The following is a 17,807-nucleotide window of genomic DNA, read 5'->3' as shown; positions in this document are numbered from 1 at the left end:
CACATTGTATTATCATCCAGCAACAGTGTGCATGTAAAGCTTGAACTCGATAGCCTATCAAGAAGCAAGTTAAAAACGATGACAAAATTCCAACCACGGTGAAACACCATGAATGAACTAGATAAAAGCTTATAAAAATAAACAATAATTTCCATAAACGGATACCGTACGATGTTTCTCTCCCAAAACACAGATTCTAAGACGTATATCGAGATTTAGATAATGAATCAGAGTGATGAAGGAATTCTACAGAGGAAATTCGAGAATAAAAGAAGACATTCAAGAAACCAACCTTGAAAAGTCAGTCGACCATTCCCCAAAGATAAGGGAACTCAGTCCCGTGCTCTGCCGCCATCTTCTCTTAAAAGCGAACCAACGAACCGTCTCCAGAAATGGACAAATATGTAACTTTTTCCAAGGTTGAAACTCCGGCACAGCTTGAGAAAGAAGCAAAATTAAACTACCAAGTCACACATTTTGTTCCATTAAAAAGCTGCAAACATGTACAGTTGAGTGTTGAGGCTGGAACAAGATATAGGCTAATGGAAAAGTTACTGTAAATTTCGTTTAAGATACAGTTCGTGCCTGTTAATTTGATCACGTTGGTGCAGGGCTGTTTTGATAACATTAACGACGAGAAAAAAAAAAGCCCTTCAAAAAAGCAAAGGAATTTTATTATCTTAGCATAAATAAAAACTGTAAACACATGTGTTTAAGTACATTCCGGGTATTTTAATTAGAAAAATGGGGGAAAAAAAAATATCCCAGAGAAGCAATTTGTCCAGAAGGACTATTAATTTCGTTTCGGCATTTTGCGTTGGTTCACTATAAAGGGGTTTCATTTTCCAAATTGTTGCCACCAAATATTAGAGCTCTGCATTATATTTAAAGAAATTAAATAATGAAGAATCTGCATAGATATAGGTATGTTTCTCGCACTGTGAAAAAACAACGGTACCTAGAGGCATCCAATTTTGAATAACGTAGTCGTCCATTCGAATATGGGCATCCAGAAGTCCAAATTTGGAATTTGTTTTATTATCTCTTTCATAGTTTGTAAAACTTTAAAATGAATTGTTGACTACGAACTCAACGATTTAAAAGCGAGCAATAACAACACTCTACGGGGGAAAAACAACCTTTTTATTTCCAGGGCGCGGAACTGTGTATCGGATATTCTAAAGATATGCTCATTTAAAAATTATCTTGCGACATTGCTGTTGAACTGAATTTTATGGTTTAAGTGCAAATAGCATGATATTTAATAAATAAAGGTAACTCACAAGCGTTAAAAAAACTCCTCTTTGGACGTAATATAAAATCTGAAAGTTTCACATTTACCGAAGCTGTACCCCTAATTTTAATACTCGGAGATCGTCTCTCATTTCGAAGGGAAATCGCCAATGTAAATCTTAAAATTAGGCAAGAAAGCAACTTTAAATGTTTCCAAGAAGTTTTTTTGGGGGGAGGGAGGGGAGCGAATTCTGCAGAAATGTTTTTGGCCTAAATAAATCGTCTTCAGAATCGGTAGACTTATTTAAAATCTACCTGAAACCAAGTTACTCCACTCAATATTAAATGGTTGACTAAAATCGAAACCAAGTTGACTAAATATAAATCCTTACTTGGCAACATTTCTCTGTTTCTTGGCAATAAATTTTTAAAGTCAATTTTGAGCTTATTTGGCGACGTCAATTCATTTTAAAAACATCATTCTATAATATTCTGATCATATTATCTTAATTATTGATCACAAAAAGCAATGAATTTTGAATGTTTCTCGTATATGAATTCGTGGCACGATAAGAATAACCGAATAATAACATTAATAACGATCGTATTAAGCAGCATCTTACTGTAGCTCCTTTTATTTTTATCAGTAGTTTTATCTCCGGTAGGAAAATTAACACAAAATGAATTGCCATCATGGAAAAAAACATTTTAAAGAAATATTTATCGATTTATTACGTGCTCTCTTTAAAACTAAAGTATTTTGAGATACTTATGTTAGTAAAGAAGTAACCGAGTACTTTTATTTCGAAGAACTCAATAAAAAATGCGAAATCAATCAATTTAAATTTAAAAAAAAGAATCTGATGTGTACACCACATGACTTCCTTGCACGGAATATTAAATTATACGCATTTTTTCTTGCATTTTATTTAAACTTATTAGATTGAATTAAATTTACTTCGCCGACAACGCATAAACCGCAATAGAATAAATGCATTCTTTAAAATTCACTTTGTTTACCATAGCGACACTCTGGCGCTAAGTTTACTTAACAGTATTATATTTCGTTCATATTATAACTCAGAATGCACAAAATGTATATCATTTAAAGAATTATCTAATCGTTGCCACATGTTCTGTTCAAATACTATAATAAAGCTAAAACTATGTATAAAAGAAATTAAGCAAACAAAAACAAAAAAGAAACAGTTTTTCACAGACGATTGAGTATCTCTCATTCAATTAATTCAGTTCTCACTTCGCGAGAAGGCAAAAATACATAAAAACTCAAAATATCTATATTAAAAATTACGAAGTAAATCTCAAACGCTTATTTCCTGGAAAAAATTCCAGAAAGGATTAAGCATGATTTAATTGACAATAATAAATGAATGCGCTATCTTTGTCGTTGCGAAGCTAAGTTTCTCTAGATTGGCAACAAATCCACTAGTCTCCTGTTTCAAATGTAAACATGAATGGCCGCCATTAAAAACAGGCTTAGCGGTAATTAAACAACTTTAAAATTGCTGATAATTCTAAAACTATTGCACACAGATTTACTAAAGGCATAAAATCCTTAACCGGAAGATAAAAACAACATAATTCAATAATTTTTAAAGCAAAAAATTTACAATTTACAAACCTATAAGAGTAAAGAAACTGAGATCACTGAGCCAGGTAACAGAGTGGATATATATATAAATATATTTATATACGTTTGGTGCGGCCGATTGCAACCAAAATACGAGGTGCACATCTACATGTTATAGCAGTCCTATATACAAAATTTCGACGTTCTGAGGCTACTCGTTTTTGAGTTATGCGAGATACGTACGTACGCACGAACGTACATACGTTCGTACAGACGCCACAAAAATTCTCTTCAGAATTAATTTTAAAGCAGTTTTATAATTTTTTTGAAGGAAAAGAGTATTTTATGCTGTCCTTACGTACAGATATCACGCAAAAACATCGTTAAATTGCATTCGATAGCGGTGAAAATGGATATTTTCGTTGAAATATGCTGCCTGAAACTTTTCGTGATTACAATACTTCTTTTTTACTTCGTACAAGGAAGTAAAAACATTTATCGCCTGATAAAAGTTAATACGAATAATTGTTCAATAGAAAAACCCTTACTGTAATATCTCAATTTTTTTAGAATGCTATAATGGTATGTTTACGGAAAGCAAAGTTTATTTAAAGTAAAATTCTAAAAATTGAGAGCATTTGTGATGAAAAAAGAATTTTTAAATGCTTCGTTAAATTCTCAAGCCTTACTTAAAATGGGTTTCAACATCAAAATAAATATTCTCCGCTGTTTGAAAAGAACAATACATTTTTTCCCATGCATCGCTCAAGATGATTGCTAGGTGATTTCTTCACCCGTAAAGAAAAAAAGTCTCGAGATATTTACATTACCTTCATCGATGAGCGCATGCGGAAACCTCATCGATTTGATGGATGGTTGGATTAATCGATGATTTATTCATAGATGTCGTAGCGGATTAAAAGGGAATCAAACGGTTTCGTTGAAGCTTGGCATGCAAAATAGTGGTAGAAGGAATGTAAAGATATTCAATAGTAGCTTTAAATTTAATAAAAAATATCGAGTTTTAAATTTAAAACAAAATTCTATATTTCAGTCCTTGAAATTATCTATCAGTATTTAAAATTTAAGACATAACATTTCAGTTTTTTTTTTTTTTTAACTTTGAAAAGAAAAAAATTTGTATTCAAATTTCTATGTCGATTCACTTTTCAAACTGTTGCCACCAAACAAACGAAGTGCATACGTGTTTATTATTTTCTTGGAAAGACAGTTTTAAACAGTCTTGCACAACAAAATTTAAACATTAAATAACTTCCACATGATGTTTATTTGCGGCACGCAACCAACTCAAATGTGATATGCGCCCAATTAATTTTGGACCGCCCTGTATAGTGACAGCTAAATATTAACTTCTTAGACTCTTCTTTCTTTCAATTAATTCTTTTTTCTTTCAATTAATTCTTCTTTCTTTCAATTAATTTTAACATGTTTAATTAATCAAAATATCTTATTTTAATTTAAACTGAAAATAAATAAATTATAAAAACTTTAAGCTTTCAGAAAATATATTTACCAAGTAGGATAAAACTTGAAAACAAATAATGACAACTTTATCTCTTTCTCTTATTTATCAAACTTTTTTTCGACGCATAAATAAAAATATATAGGCTTTTATGTAAATAACTATGACTATAGCAGCATATCTTTTAATGGCGTTTCGATTCTGATGAAGTTACTCGAAGAAAAACTATTACAAATCATCTTCACCACGTACTGTAGATGCTCATCGGCCAACCGGGTTATTTTCACGTCCGAAAAGGCGATGTTAATATAAAAATGTATTTTCATATAATAAAGCGATTATTTTTGGTATAAATGAGCAAATTTATTTTTTGATAGTTATAAGGTGTTTTCTTCCTCCTTTCGACATGCCTTTGTGGTGGTATAACGGTAGCATATCCGGCGCGTATTCGAGAGGTCCCGGTTCGAGACCCGGCGAGGACATTGCTCATTTTTCATGTCTCCTGCTTCATTATAATGTAATGACTCTGCAGTGGGCCCCCCCGAACTAAAAAAGTGGTGGATGATGTTTCGTCACCACCAGGATTTGGCGACTGGTTCCCTTCATTCCCACTCTCGCCCTTTAAAAGGGGAAATATATAAGGTATTTTCTCCCTTTTTTGGCATGCCTTCGTGGTGTAACGGTAAGCACACTGGGCGCGTATTCGAGAGGTCGAGACGCATTGCTCATTTTTCATGTCTCCTACATCAAAATAACCTAATGACTCTACAAAGTACAAATAGAAGTTTAAAAAGTCTTTAAATGCCTTCAAATCTTTGATTAAGATTTTTATCAACTCTGGATAGTCTGAAAAGTCAACTCCGAATATTTTCTGGTACGTTATTTATGTTCGTTTTTAATTGAAATAATGTAAAATCGAGCTTCAAAGAACTAAAACTTTGAAATCTTTGCAACAATGCGATTGAAATGTTTTCGTAAACCGCGTCAAGTCGCTTCGGCTGTTTGAGACTGCTCTTAAACATGGAAACCTGATGAAATACAGATGCGACATGGGACGGAGGACGTGGGCACCACCCCTCTACCAATCCGGTTAATCGGTATAGCGCCACGTCCACCTTTATCTAGATAACCATACGTGTTCATTGTGCTAATATACTAATACATAAATATACATACAAAGTTGGTACTTCATACAGTGTCGTTAGCTAATTAATGTTAGACACTGGATAATACATTGCCATGTTAAAGGTGTATGCAAAAGCATAGATACGGTAGCATATATACATAACGTGTGTACTCATATGTTGAGTACACTATGATCCTTTGAAGCATTATCATTAGATACACAAGACATGTACATACTGAAATATTAAGTGCGCAATGTTATGCTAGAATAAGTAATTAGTACAGTAAATTAAAAGTTAGACCCTAGATTAGTACTGTGTGGTACCGTGTCTTACTACTGAATTATTTGTACTGTTAAATACAGATGCGAAAAATATTGGCGTAAACACGACGTACGAATGTCAAATAAACTTTAACAAACAACTCATTAGATAAGAAAACCAATCACTGCTGGCCATACATAAATCTTCTGGATAGTACGTCACTACCTATAACAAAAGATGATCCATTATTTGTCTAAAAAATTTCCGAGACCAACAGCAACGAACTTGAGCAATTTTACACGTCCGTAAGTATTCTCATAACTGATCTGATATCGGTAAACATTTACCCGTCAGGTTTAATTAGATAACAAACCTATGCCAAAGCTTGTTTGTAAACTTGTTTGTAAACGTACGCAAAACAAGTTTACCTGGAAGAGTAATATAATTTGTAACAGCTCTGGGTGAGGAGATGTCATGGTTAAAAAATAATACGATGACAGTTACGATATCCATCACTGTAGAGTTATCGATGAGGATGTTTGGTAATTTGTATCTGGTTGTTTATCTTGTAAAGTAGTCATGTTTACTTGCATTTTTATCGATTGTTATTTATTTATTTATTTATTTTATTTTATTTTTTTTTTATTTTTATTTATTTATTTATTTATTTATTTATTTTATTTTTTTTTTTTTATCGAAAGGGAATGACAAATCGTTAACTAATTGTCTTTCGTATGCAACATTAAATAAAAAAATAATTTCATGTATTTTTGCAAACTCAACACACACAGATAGATATTTTTATCCCGAAGGTATTGTGTGTGTGTGTATTTAATTATGGCAAAGCACACTAGGGCTATCTGCCTAAGGGGAGGGATGCCTTCGTGGAGGACTTTCTAAGAGAAACTGGCTCGTATACACGTTACACATGGGGAAAACCACGAAAACACCCATGCAGCCAGCCCGTTCGCGGGATTCGAACCTCGGACCGAACTACCAGTGTTCAGCGTCTTTACCGCTCGGCCGCTGGTGGGCTAAATTTTATCCCGAAGGATATGATTTTAATGGATTGGATTGGATTATTTAATTATGGCAAAGCACACGAGGGCTATCTGCCTAAAGGGAGGGATGCCTTCGTGGAGGACTTTCTAAGGGAAACTGACTCGTATATACGTTACACATGAGGAAAACCACGAAAACGTCCATGCAGCCAGTCCGTTCGCGGGATTCGAACCTCGGACCGAACTACCAGTGTTCAGCGTCTTTACCGCTCGGCCGCTGGCGGGCTATGATTTTAATGAAAAAGATGTATTATCGGTTTCTTAAAGTTTTAATTTCTGAATTCGAGATTTTGCTTTCTTTAACTTTTTTTGGAACTTTTAATTATGTTTTAAAAATTAAAGAGAATATCATTAGCCAAAAAGTATTGTTACTGTCCAAACAAAATTTTGCGATGATTTATTTCAATGTCTTTCTTCACTTTTCATTCGAGTCTGTTGTCATTCAAAAAAAAGTAAGATATTGTTCTTTCATATTTAATGTCTCTGTTATTCATTAACAACTTAAACTACTGAAAAGCTACGCTATCTATCAGTAAGTTTTTGGGCAGCCATGAAAATCACGATATCTGGACCCCTGATATACACCCCTCCCTCCCGTCGTTTATATATCGTGTAGGAAACCACATAGGTATTAATCGCTAATTCAGAAGTCAAACAACAAAAATCAGCGTTATATTTACAAAATTTTCACAGGACTAGTTTCGATGGTTTTACCGAACCACCATCTTCAGCTGCAAAACCGCAAATGAACAAGGTAGGAAATAATGATTAGATAAGATAAGAAAGCCTGGACAAGAATAAGGAAGTGGCGCCATTAATCGCTATTCTACTTCACCATTTGTACGCCTATTAAATCATGCACATTTTCCGCTGCACTTCATTTTAACATATGTCATCGAATTATTCGAACTTAATTAACCGATCCTTCAAGACAAAGTGAAAATGACATCAAAAACTGCATTTTTTAAAAATTAAACATAGCGCTTAATTTTTGTCGTGCGGAAGTCAATGTCTTTGTAATTTTATTTTTTAGAACGAGTATAAAACTTTTCCAAATACAAGTATAGGAGCCAGGAGACCACATTAAAATTTAGATTTCATTAGTTGTCCAAACATGTTCACATGGTCAAAACATGACAGTTTTCTTCACTTAAAACACTTGTGTAATTGGAAGTGGGCGAAAATAAAGACCGGTAAGGGAGATGGGTACGTATACATATACTTCTGATGTATATATGTGATGCTATTCTTCTTTTTTGCAATAAAAAGGGAAGTGCTCAACTAGATGTTATACCAGTCCCATATATAAAATTTCATCGTTCTACGGCTTGAGTTATAGGAGATATATACGTACTTACGTATAGACGTCATGCAAAAAAATTCTCAGTATGAATATTTTCGTCGAAATACGATACCCAAAAATTTTGGCTATTAAAATACTTCTTTCTCATAAGGAAGTTAGGTTAGGTTATTTAATTACGGCAAAGCCTCGAGGGCTATCTGCCTAAGGGGAGGGTTGCCTTCGTGGAGGACTTTCTAAGGTAAACTGGCTCGTATACACGTTACACACGGGGAAATCCACGAAAACACCCATGCAGCCAGCCCGTTCGAGGGATTCAAACCTCGGACCTAACTACCAGTGTTCAGCGACTTTACCGCTTGAGGGCTTTCATAAGAAAGTAAAAAACCAGTAAAAAGAGTAATTATGCGGCCTGTGAAGTCATTGTTCTAACGTATACGTTGCAAAGATTTCAATATTTTAGTTATTTGAAGTCCGAGTTTATACTCGGATTTTGATATACTGGGATACTGGATTTATACTGGGATTTCGTCCGAGTTTATACTCGTGCATGATTTCCATTCGCATTAAAAACGAAGATGAATAAAGCACGAGAAAAGTAATAAATATTGTTAATTAATTTGCAATGTGATATAAAACTTTATTAAATATTTGAAGGTACAGACTTTGTTAATTTTAATTCATACTGGTCAAAAAGTAAATATGTTCGGTTACGACTTTTTGCCGTAAGAATACTCACTTAGTTTTGAAGTATATTTACATGCGAAGAACTTCCCCCCCTACTTCAAAATTAATAAATAAACAAGCCGAGTGACCTACAAGCGTCTACAATCCTCGATATAAATAATTTCTAGTAATTTTTGTTTAAAGCTACAAACTTTACCGGAATCGAAACGTCATGAAGTGTCACACTATAGTAAGAAATAAAGAAATTTATAAATTTTTACGTATAAACATATGTACTTTATTTATGCGTCGAACAAAACTTAATAAACAAGAGAACGAAACTAGGTTGTTATTGTTCCAAATGGTTAATTTTCACTGAAATCTGGTATATAATTTGTTTATTTTTGTTTAAGGTAAGTTATTTAATGACTAAATAAACATCTTAGAATTATTTGGAAGAAATGTCAGTCTAAGAGTTCAATACCTAACTGAAAATATGTTTGAATTACAAAGCGTAACCAACAAAAGTGTTTAACATGTAACAAATTTATCTTTCAGATAGAAAATTAATTAAAATTTGAATTTTTTTCCTTTACAATATTATTATTATTACTGCTTATGTATATTTTGATATATATATATGGAAAGAGAAATTAAAAATTTGTTTAGAATATTTTAATTAGCCCAAAAGGGCTACCTCAGGGCTAAAAATGGCCCTGAGGCTCAGGGTTCAAAAGGGCTAAAAACGATTACCTCAGAAGTGTTATTAATTTCTTTTGGGCATTTTGCGTCGTCTACTGTAAAATGGCTTTTTCATTGTTGCCACCAAATATTATACCTCTGCATTATATTTAAAAGAAATTAAATTATAAAGAATTTGCATAAATATGTGTATGTTTTTCGCATTGTGAGAAAACAACGGTACCTAGAGTTTTGTACTAGAACTCAGATTCTGAATAACGTAGTCTTTCAGCTATTTTCAGATAGTGCATACGGCCCACTTTTTGTTTGGGGAGGTGACCATTTTCAAATGAAGATATTATCACCAGCAACTGATTACTTTCAGGTACGGAATACATTATTGTTATGCATTTAAAAATATACACAAATGCGTGGTTTATAATTAAAAGTTAAAAATAAATGCAATAATCTCAATTGCAATTAAAATATGACTACAATTTTTATTCTCCATAGCTAAGTGATTATAAATATTGATATTAATATGCGATTAAATTATAATAATTAGAAAATAAACAAATACACACTAAAATTAGCTTCTTTTTTATGTAGGATATTATTTTTATAAAAGCAATTTTAATTCTTTTTCACTTTTTGTCTATTGCCTACTCAGTCTTTTTCGTTTTACATTTTCATTTAATACTATGAAATAATATCCGATTTTACGGGAGGTAAAATTTATTTAACCACTTGAACGAAAAGTTTTACATTTTCAAGTAAATTTATGAAATAAAATTTATAACAAGAACTGAACCAAAATTCTAAATTCCTGAACATCTAATTATATTCCCCGGTACGTCAATTTACTGAAAAATAAAATTTTAATGAATATAAAAAATTATGCCGTGAAATGTACGCGTTGAAAAAAAAAATGGAATTACAATAAATTTTATAAATAAATTCCCGGTGAGCGTTAAGATTCCAAACCGGTTATTAACAATTTCAAAATTCGAAAGCTGGTAAAACTTTCATAACACACTATGGTATTTCAAAGCTCTTATTCGAGTGACATAATCTCAAGAAATAGTAATAATAAAATTATTTTACCTGAAATTTCAATATCCTTTGAGTTTCAAAGGGGGTAAATGAAACCAATAACAAATAAATAATAATCCTGCACGATATTTTTTTTCAACTAATGAAACAACGCACCGCACAAATTGAACAATTCCACCAATTTAACAAACCCGCACTCATAATATTAAGCGTTTGAACCCAGACGAACCAGTTACCGAATGTGGGAATGTGTAACGCGCGAAGCTTAAGCGGTTTCCTCCAGGTGGCGCTGTCCGTGAGGCCCCTCGGTTCCACCCGACTGAACCCAGGGGCAAGTGCTTCAGGGTGGCTTCCCGCAACCTCGGATTCGAAACTTATTGTATTAAGCTGATCGTATTAGTAGAAGTTGAAGTTCATCACGAGATTTTTTCGTCATTTATTATGCGGTAAACTGGAGCAAAACTGGATTTCTGAGGGAAGAGGATTTTCTTCAGACTATTTTACCTAATTAAATATGTCTCCGGAAGAGAAAACTGTGTTGATTTTGCTTCCGGTGGAGTACCTACAGCTTCTTCAGCGCCTTTGTCGCATAATATTCGAGTCAGTAGAACCTACAGCGAGTTCAAGAAGGTAACATAAAGAGCAAATTGCGTCTGATTGCGCCGTTTTTCCGCTTACGAGAAGGTAGTTAAATGTGCCAGAATGTTACAGCCGTTTAAGAAATACTACTTTTTCAAGAAGCAACTTGGAAGGTAGTCTGAACACTCTGGTTTATCTAAATTATTGAATTTCAATGTTGTAGCTTTCTTAGTAAACAAATTATTCTAGCCATTAGCTCAAAAGGGGCGTTAGTTCCGAATGGAACATTAGTCTCCAACCGGCATTTTGCATTAGTTCATTAGAAATGGCGTTTCGCTTTTAAAATTGTTCCCATTATCGTCTTGTATTATATTTAAAGAAGCTAAATAAGGAAGAATCTGCATGAATGTTTGCATATTTTTTTGCATTGTGAAAAAACTACGGTACCTAAAGCCATCGAATTTTGAATAACGTAGTCCTCCATGCAAACATGGGCATCAGGACGCCCAAATTTCTAATTTGTTCTATTGTCTATTTGAAATTTTGTTAAACTTTAACGAATTTTTGATTAGCAAACTCAACAATTTCAAAGCGAGCAGTGGCAACATTGTAGGAAAGAAAACATTTTTCACCTCCAGCGCGCAAGACTGTTTATCAGAAATTGCAAAGATATGCTGTTTTTAAATACTTTAGCACAATGTGGCGTTAGCCCAAATACTCTCGTAACGTGTATGGTATGGTTTGTTTTAATTAATTATGGCAAAGCCTTGAGGACAATCAGCCTACAGGTAGGGATGCCTTCCTGGAGGACTATATCAGGGAAACTGGCTCTTATATACGTTTCACTGGAAGAAAACAAGGAAAACGCCCATGCAGCCAACTCGTTCACGGGGTTCGAACCTCGGACCGAATTCCCAGTGTTCAGCGACTTTACCGCTCTACCGCTGGTGTACGCCGAAATGTATCTGTGTCTCTAAATATAAAAAACGCCTGTTTGGGCATAAGATAAAGTTTGAATGTTTTTTAGTCCAAAGGGGCTTTGTTCCTGAAGGACTATTGTTTTCGTTTTGCGATTTTGCGTTGGTTCACTATAAATGTCCGTTTCACTTTTCAATCTGTTGCCACCAAATGTTAGAGTCCTGCATTATATTTGAAGAAATTAAATAATGAAAAATCTGCACCAGTGTACGTATATTTCTCACATTGTGATAAAACAACGGTACATAGAGCCATCGAATTTTGAATGACGTCATCCTACTGCATTTGGAAGCCCAAATTTGAAATTTGTTTTATTATCGCTTTCACTTTTTATAAAACTTTAACGAATTTTTGATTAACAAACTCAAGGATTTCAAAGCGAGCAATGGCAACACTCTACGGGAAAAAAAAAAACCCTTTTTATATCCAGCGCGCGGAACTGTGTATCGGAAATTCTAAAGATAAGCTCAATTTAAAACTATTTTGCGATATTGCTCTTGAACTGAATTCTACGGTTTAAGTGCAAAGAATGGGATATTTAATAAATAAAGGTAACAGACAAAATGTTAAAAAAACTCCCCTTTGTACGTAATTTAAAATCAGAATTTCAGAATTTTTTTTTTTTTTTTTTTTTTTTTTTGTTAACGAAACTTTTTTAAATTTGTGAGATAATTTTTTTTTACGGTAATATTTTTCAAAACATACCTATAAAAATAACGCAAATAAAAAACTGAAATTCATACGTATTTTCTGCCTAAAATCTAAAGTTTGTCTCCGCAGTTACCAAAATATATGACAGGAGATAATTAGTTTGCAATATTTTACTACAAGCATGAATTTACCAATACTGATCATTGTGTCTATACGGACATACAATTTCCAGATCGAAACGGAATGCTGTTTAACGAAACATCTTGTTAAAATTATTGCAGTTAATTTAATTTCTTTCAAAAGATTCCTTATTAAGGAAAGACATCTTAAAATTTGTAAATACCTGAACCTCCTTGCTGCATTGGGAAAAGATATCTGCACTTCCGCTTAAAAAATATGAATATTACATAGTAGTATATTGGAATATGGAATTTGTTTTACTATCTATTTATATTTTGTAAAACTTTAACGAACTTTTCATTAAAAAACTCGACGATTTCAAATCCAGCAATGGCAACACCGTACCATTTTTATCTCGACCGCGCGAGATTGTGATCTAAAGATATGCACATTTTAAAATTATTCTGCGATATTGCTGTTGAATTGAATTTTATGGTTTAAGTTCGAAGAACATGATAATTTATAAATAAAGGTAACACACAAAACATTAAAAAAAAAGCTCCTTCGGGAGAAATATAACATCTGAAAATTTTCAGAATTTTTTATTGTTTTATTATATCTTATTAATGTGTATATCGTATTCTCTCACGCACCTCCCCGTAGCATTTTAAAACCAGATTCTAGAAATTAAAAAAATATATTCGCGTCATTTACCCATTCCTCAATTCTTTTAAAATACTTCTTTTAAAATTTCCTTATTTTATGGGTAAACGGCGTAAAGAATTCATATTAAAACAAAAGACTTTTCGAATGATGCAAGATTTTATGAATGCTTAATCGAACTTTATAAGCGCCATAACTTTAATGCTATTGCCTTTTATTGGGAAAAATTTGCACAGGAGGGCTATTAATTTCGTTTTGGCATTTTGCGTTGAAACATTTTTCAAATTGTTGCCATCAAATATTATCGCCCTGCATTATATTTAAAGAAATTAAACAATAAAGAATTTGCATAAATGTATGTATCTTTCTAGCATTGTGATAAAAGGAAGGTACGTAGAGACATCAAATTTTCAATAACGTACGTCTCCACCCGAATATGCCCATCTGGAAGCTCGAATTTGGAATATGGAATTTGTTTTACTATCTATTTATATTTTGTAAAACTTTAACGAATTTTTCATTAAAAAACTCGACGATTTCAAATCCAGCAATGGCAACACCGTACCATTTTTATCTCGACCTCGCGAGATTGTGATCTAAAGATATGCACATTTTAAAACTATTCTGCGATATTGCTGTTGAATTGAATTTTATGGTTTAAGTTCGAAGAACATGATAATTTATAAATAAAGGTAACACACAAAACATTAAAAAAAAAGCTCCTTCAGGAGAAATATAACATCTGAAAATTTTCAGAATTTTTTATTGTTTTGTTATATCTTATTAATGTGTATATCGTATTCCCTCACGCACCTCCCCGTAGCATTTTAAAACCAGATTCTAGAAATTAAAAAAATATATTCGCGTCATTTACCCATTCCTCAATTCTTTCAGGGTACGAGCTCCCCTAAATTTTAAAATGGATTCGTCCACATAGGTATTTTTTGGTATTACAAACAAAGATTATTCTCTCAAACTACCTGCGAAATTTACTCCGAACCTTTCCCTTCTTATGTGGAACCTTATGTCGATGAAATAAAAAAAAAAAAACCGACCCATCAGAGCGGAGGAAATCCGAACTGACATTCAGTCTACCGTTTCGAAGAGTTTTATGGAATCCGTATGGTTGTACTTTATACGTATTATATACTTTATATTATTATATATTTTTATACTATACGTTTTATGCAGTATGCTTATACTTCCCAATCCCTAATTATTCATGAATGGTTTGAGAGGTATAAAGAGCAGCAGAGACAACAATAAGAATAGACGAGCTTCCATTTACACGGAAGTAGAAATGAAGATATCTTATTAAATACTGTAATGTTAATGTCGAGAGCTGATAGAGTTTTGAAAGTACATAATGATATCCCAGATCACTATGTGAGAGACATTATCTCAAGAAACAGTAATTATAACATAGCAAAATTTATTTTACCGTAAATTTTAATAGTCTTTGAGTTTTAAAGTTGGTAACAAAACTATAAAAAACCAATAAATATTAATTCTCCACGATTTTTTTTTATTACCGGTGCACCACACAACCTGAACAATTCCATTAGTTTTGTAAAATGACACTCATCATAATAAATTATTTTGATCTTATTGGAATGCAGGTTTTACAAATAATAAAAATCTGATGTGTACACCACATGACTTCCTTGCACGGAATATTAAATTATATGCATTTTTTCTTGCATTTTATTTAAACTTATTAGATTGAATTAAACCTACTTCGCCGACAGCGCATAAACCATAATAGAATAAATGCGTTCTTTAAAATTCACTTTGTTTACCATAGCGACACTCTGGCGCTAGGTTTACTTAACAGTATTATATTTCGTTTATATTATAACTCAGAATGCACAAAATGCATATCATTTAAAGAATTATCTAATCGTTGCCACATGTTCTATTCAAATACTATAATAAAGCTAGAACGATGTATAAAAGAAATTAAGCAAATAAAACAAAAAAGAAACAGTTTTTCACAGACGATTGAGTATTCTCATTCAATTAATTCAGTTCTTACTTCGCGAGAAGGCAAAAATACATAAAAACTCAAAATATCTATATTAAAAATTACAAAGTAAATCTTAAATACTTATTTCCTCGAAAAAATTCCAGAAAGGATTAAGCATGATTTAATTCGCAATAATAAATGAAGGCGTTATTTTTGTGTTGCGAAGCTTAGTGTCTCTAGATTGGCAACAAATCTACAATTCTGCTGTTTCAAATGTAAACAAATATGGCCGCCATGTTATTTAAAACTTAACCGCACTTAAACAGCTTTTAAATTGTTGATAATTGTACAAATATTGCTTCCAGAATTACGAAAGGCATAAAAACTTTAACCGGAAGATAAAAACAACATAATTCAATCATTTTTAAAGCAAAAAATGTACAATTTACAAACATGTAAGAGTAAAGAAACCGAGATCACCGAGCCGGGTAATAGAGTGGATATATATATAAATATATTCATATACGTTTGGTGCGGTCGATTGCAACCAAAATACGAGGTGCACATCTACATGTTATAGCCGTCCTATATACAAAATTTCAACGTTCTGAGGCTACTCGTTTTTGACTTATGCGAGATACGTACGTACAGACGCCACGAAAAATTCTCTTCAGAATTAATTTTAAAGCAGTTTTATAATTTTTTTGAAGGAAAAGAGTATTTTATTCTGTCCTTACGTACAGATATCACGCAAAAACATTGTTAAATTGCATTCGATACCGGTCAAAATGGATATTTTCGTTGAAATATGCTGCCTGAAACTTTTCGCGATTACAATACTTCCTTTTTACTTCGTACAAGGAAGTAAAAAATAATATTGCAATAGTTATATGTAGTTTATCTATGACTATTTTTCAGTACGTTTCAAAATTCGTGCTTTTAAATTATGTATTGAAATAAAAAATGTTACAAATAAATATAATTAATGATATATACGACAATACCTGTCAACCGTTAGTGAAGACCAGTATCTCCATTCATCGTCAACTAAACTGAACTGAAAAAGGTAATAAAATGTTTCTTGTCATAATGATATATTAATTAGTGGCATCTTGAATTGCAATCGAAAGCATCAGCTTGTGATTTTAGTAATTAAGTGAGAAATAAATTCTTCATATCATTGTATAGAACTAAAAATAAATAATACATAATAGAGATCCTTCACGTAGATTTAAAAGAAAATGGCGTATCTTTTATTTCTCACTTCGATTAAATTGACCCATTCGGTATTCGAAACCAATTTTTTTAGTTGTTTACAAACCAATTTTCTCTGGGTTTTTTCCAAAACATGAGACAATTACGTCATTTAAACTTGTCAATCTAGTGTTTATTTATTATTTTTTCTTTCATCGAAATGCTATTCTGTATTTCATTACTTTGACCGAGATGATACTTAATTATATCTAGAATTTTTATAAAAACACGTACTGAATTATATGATGCCATTTTCAGTTTATCAAAAGTTGAATAAACCAATAAAAAGTCTTTATGATCCTTACCCGTAAACCAATAATAACCATTCAAGCGTATCTCATTTTTTCTTTTCTCAAACACTAACATTAAACTATATTTGGCTTTTAATACCATTTTATGAAGTTAAGAATTCTATTAACGAATGGATTAAAAGATTTATTTAGGCACTCTACCGCATTTTCGGTTTTCACCGATCTAAGTTTACGAGTCTTCAGGTCTTTTCGAAGTCGAATTAAAATCGTGACCACAGTTAAAAAAATGAAAGAGAAATTTACGTATTTAAATGAACATGGCGTTATTTTTGTACGTAGATAATCGGTGACGTTTGCGGAGATAAAACAAATGGCCTAACTTTTACGAATGTAATCGGTGAAAAGCTCTATTATTTTTACCTCGCTTGCGAAGAATAGTGAGTTATATACCGGATAGGTTAATAACTAAACTATGAAACTTCTAATTCACATTACTGAAAACAATAAAAATGAGATAATGCTTTTTGATTTACAGTCTTTCGCCTCTAGCAGTTTAGCGCTAGATTCTGAAAATTTTAAGAATATTCGCATCATTTTCCTTTTCGTCTATTGTGTACAATTTCTCCGTATGAAGACTAATTTATCAGTAAATTGCATTAATTAATTTTAATCAGTGAATTCAGTTTGTATTTGTAATTTTATATTAACATTTCACCCATTTTTATTTGCATTTATTATTTTGTACAGATTCTCTGTTAAGCAGCCCGGGCGTGAAAGGCGTTTTCACATTTAAACTTTACCAATATGTGATTTCACCTTACTTCTTTTATTTACGTTCTAGCTGATTTCAGCCTTATGACTGCAGGCGTACTCCGTCGTTTGAAACCTG

General features: G+C 32.3%; 1 protein-coding gene across 6 annotated transcripts in view; it reads right to left on the bottom strand.

Annotated features, from left to right (window-relative positions):
- f (espin protein forked) overlaps window positions 1-17,807 on the bottom strand; it is a 487,643-nt gene that overhangs the window by 201,812 nt on the left and 268,024 nt on the right. The window contains exon 1 of one of the 6 annotated variants that reach the window (XM_035350872.2): window positions 10,508-10,671. The exons of the other annotated variants lie outside the window; for them this stretch is intronic. The gene's annotated coding sequence lies outside the window, so the exon portion shown is untranslated. Of the gene's footprint in view, window positions 1-10,507; window positions 10,672-17,807 lie in introns of those variants that run through there. 6 annotated transcript variants of the gene reach the window in all.

The sequence above is a fragment of the Stegodyphus dumicola genome, chromosome 10, assembly GCF_044657685.1.
Source record: "Stegodyphus dumicola isolate Sdum_Otavi_A_Nest chromosome 10, ASM4465768v1".
Taxonomy (NCBI): domain Eukaryota; kingdom Metazoa; phylum Arthropoda; class Arachnida; order Araneae; family Eresidae; genus Stegodyphus; species Stegodyphus dumicola.
The sequence above is the reverse complement of the archived record's forward strand: the minus strand, read 5'-3'. Positions and strand labels throughout refer to the sequence as shown.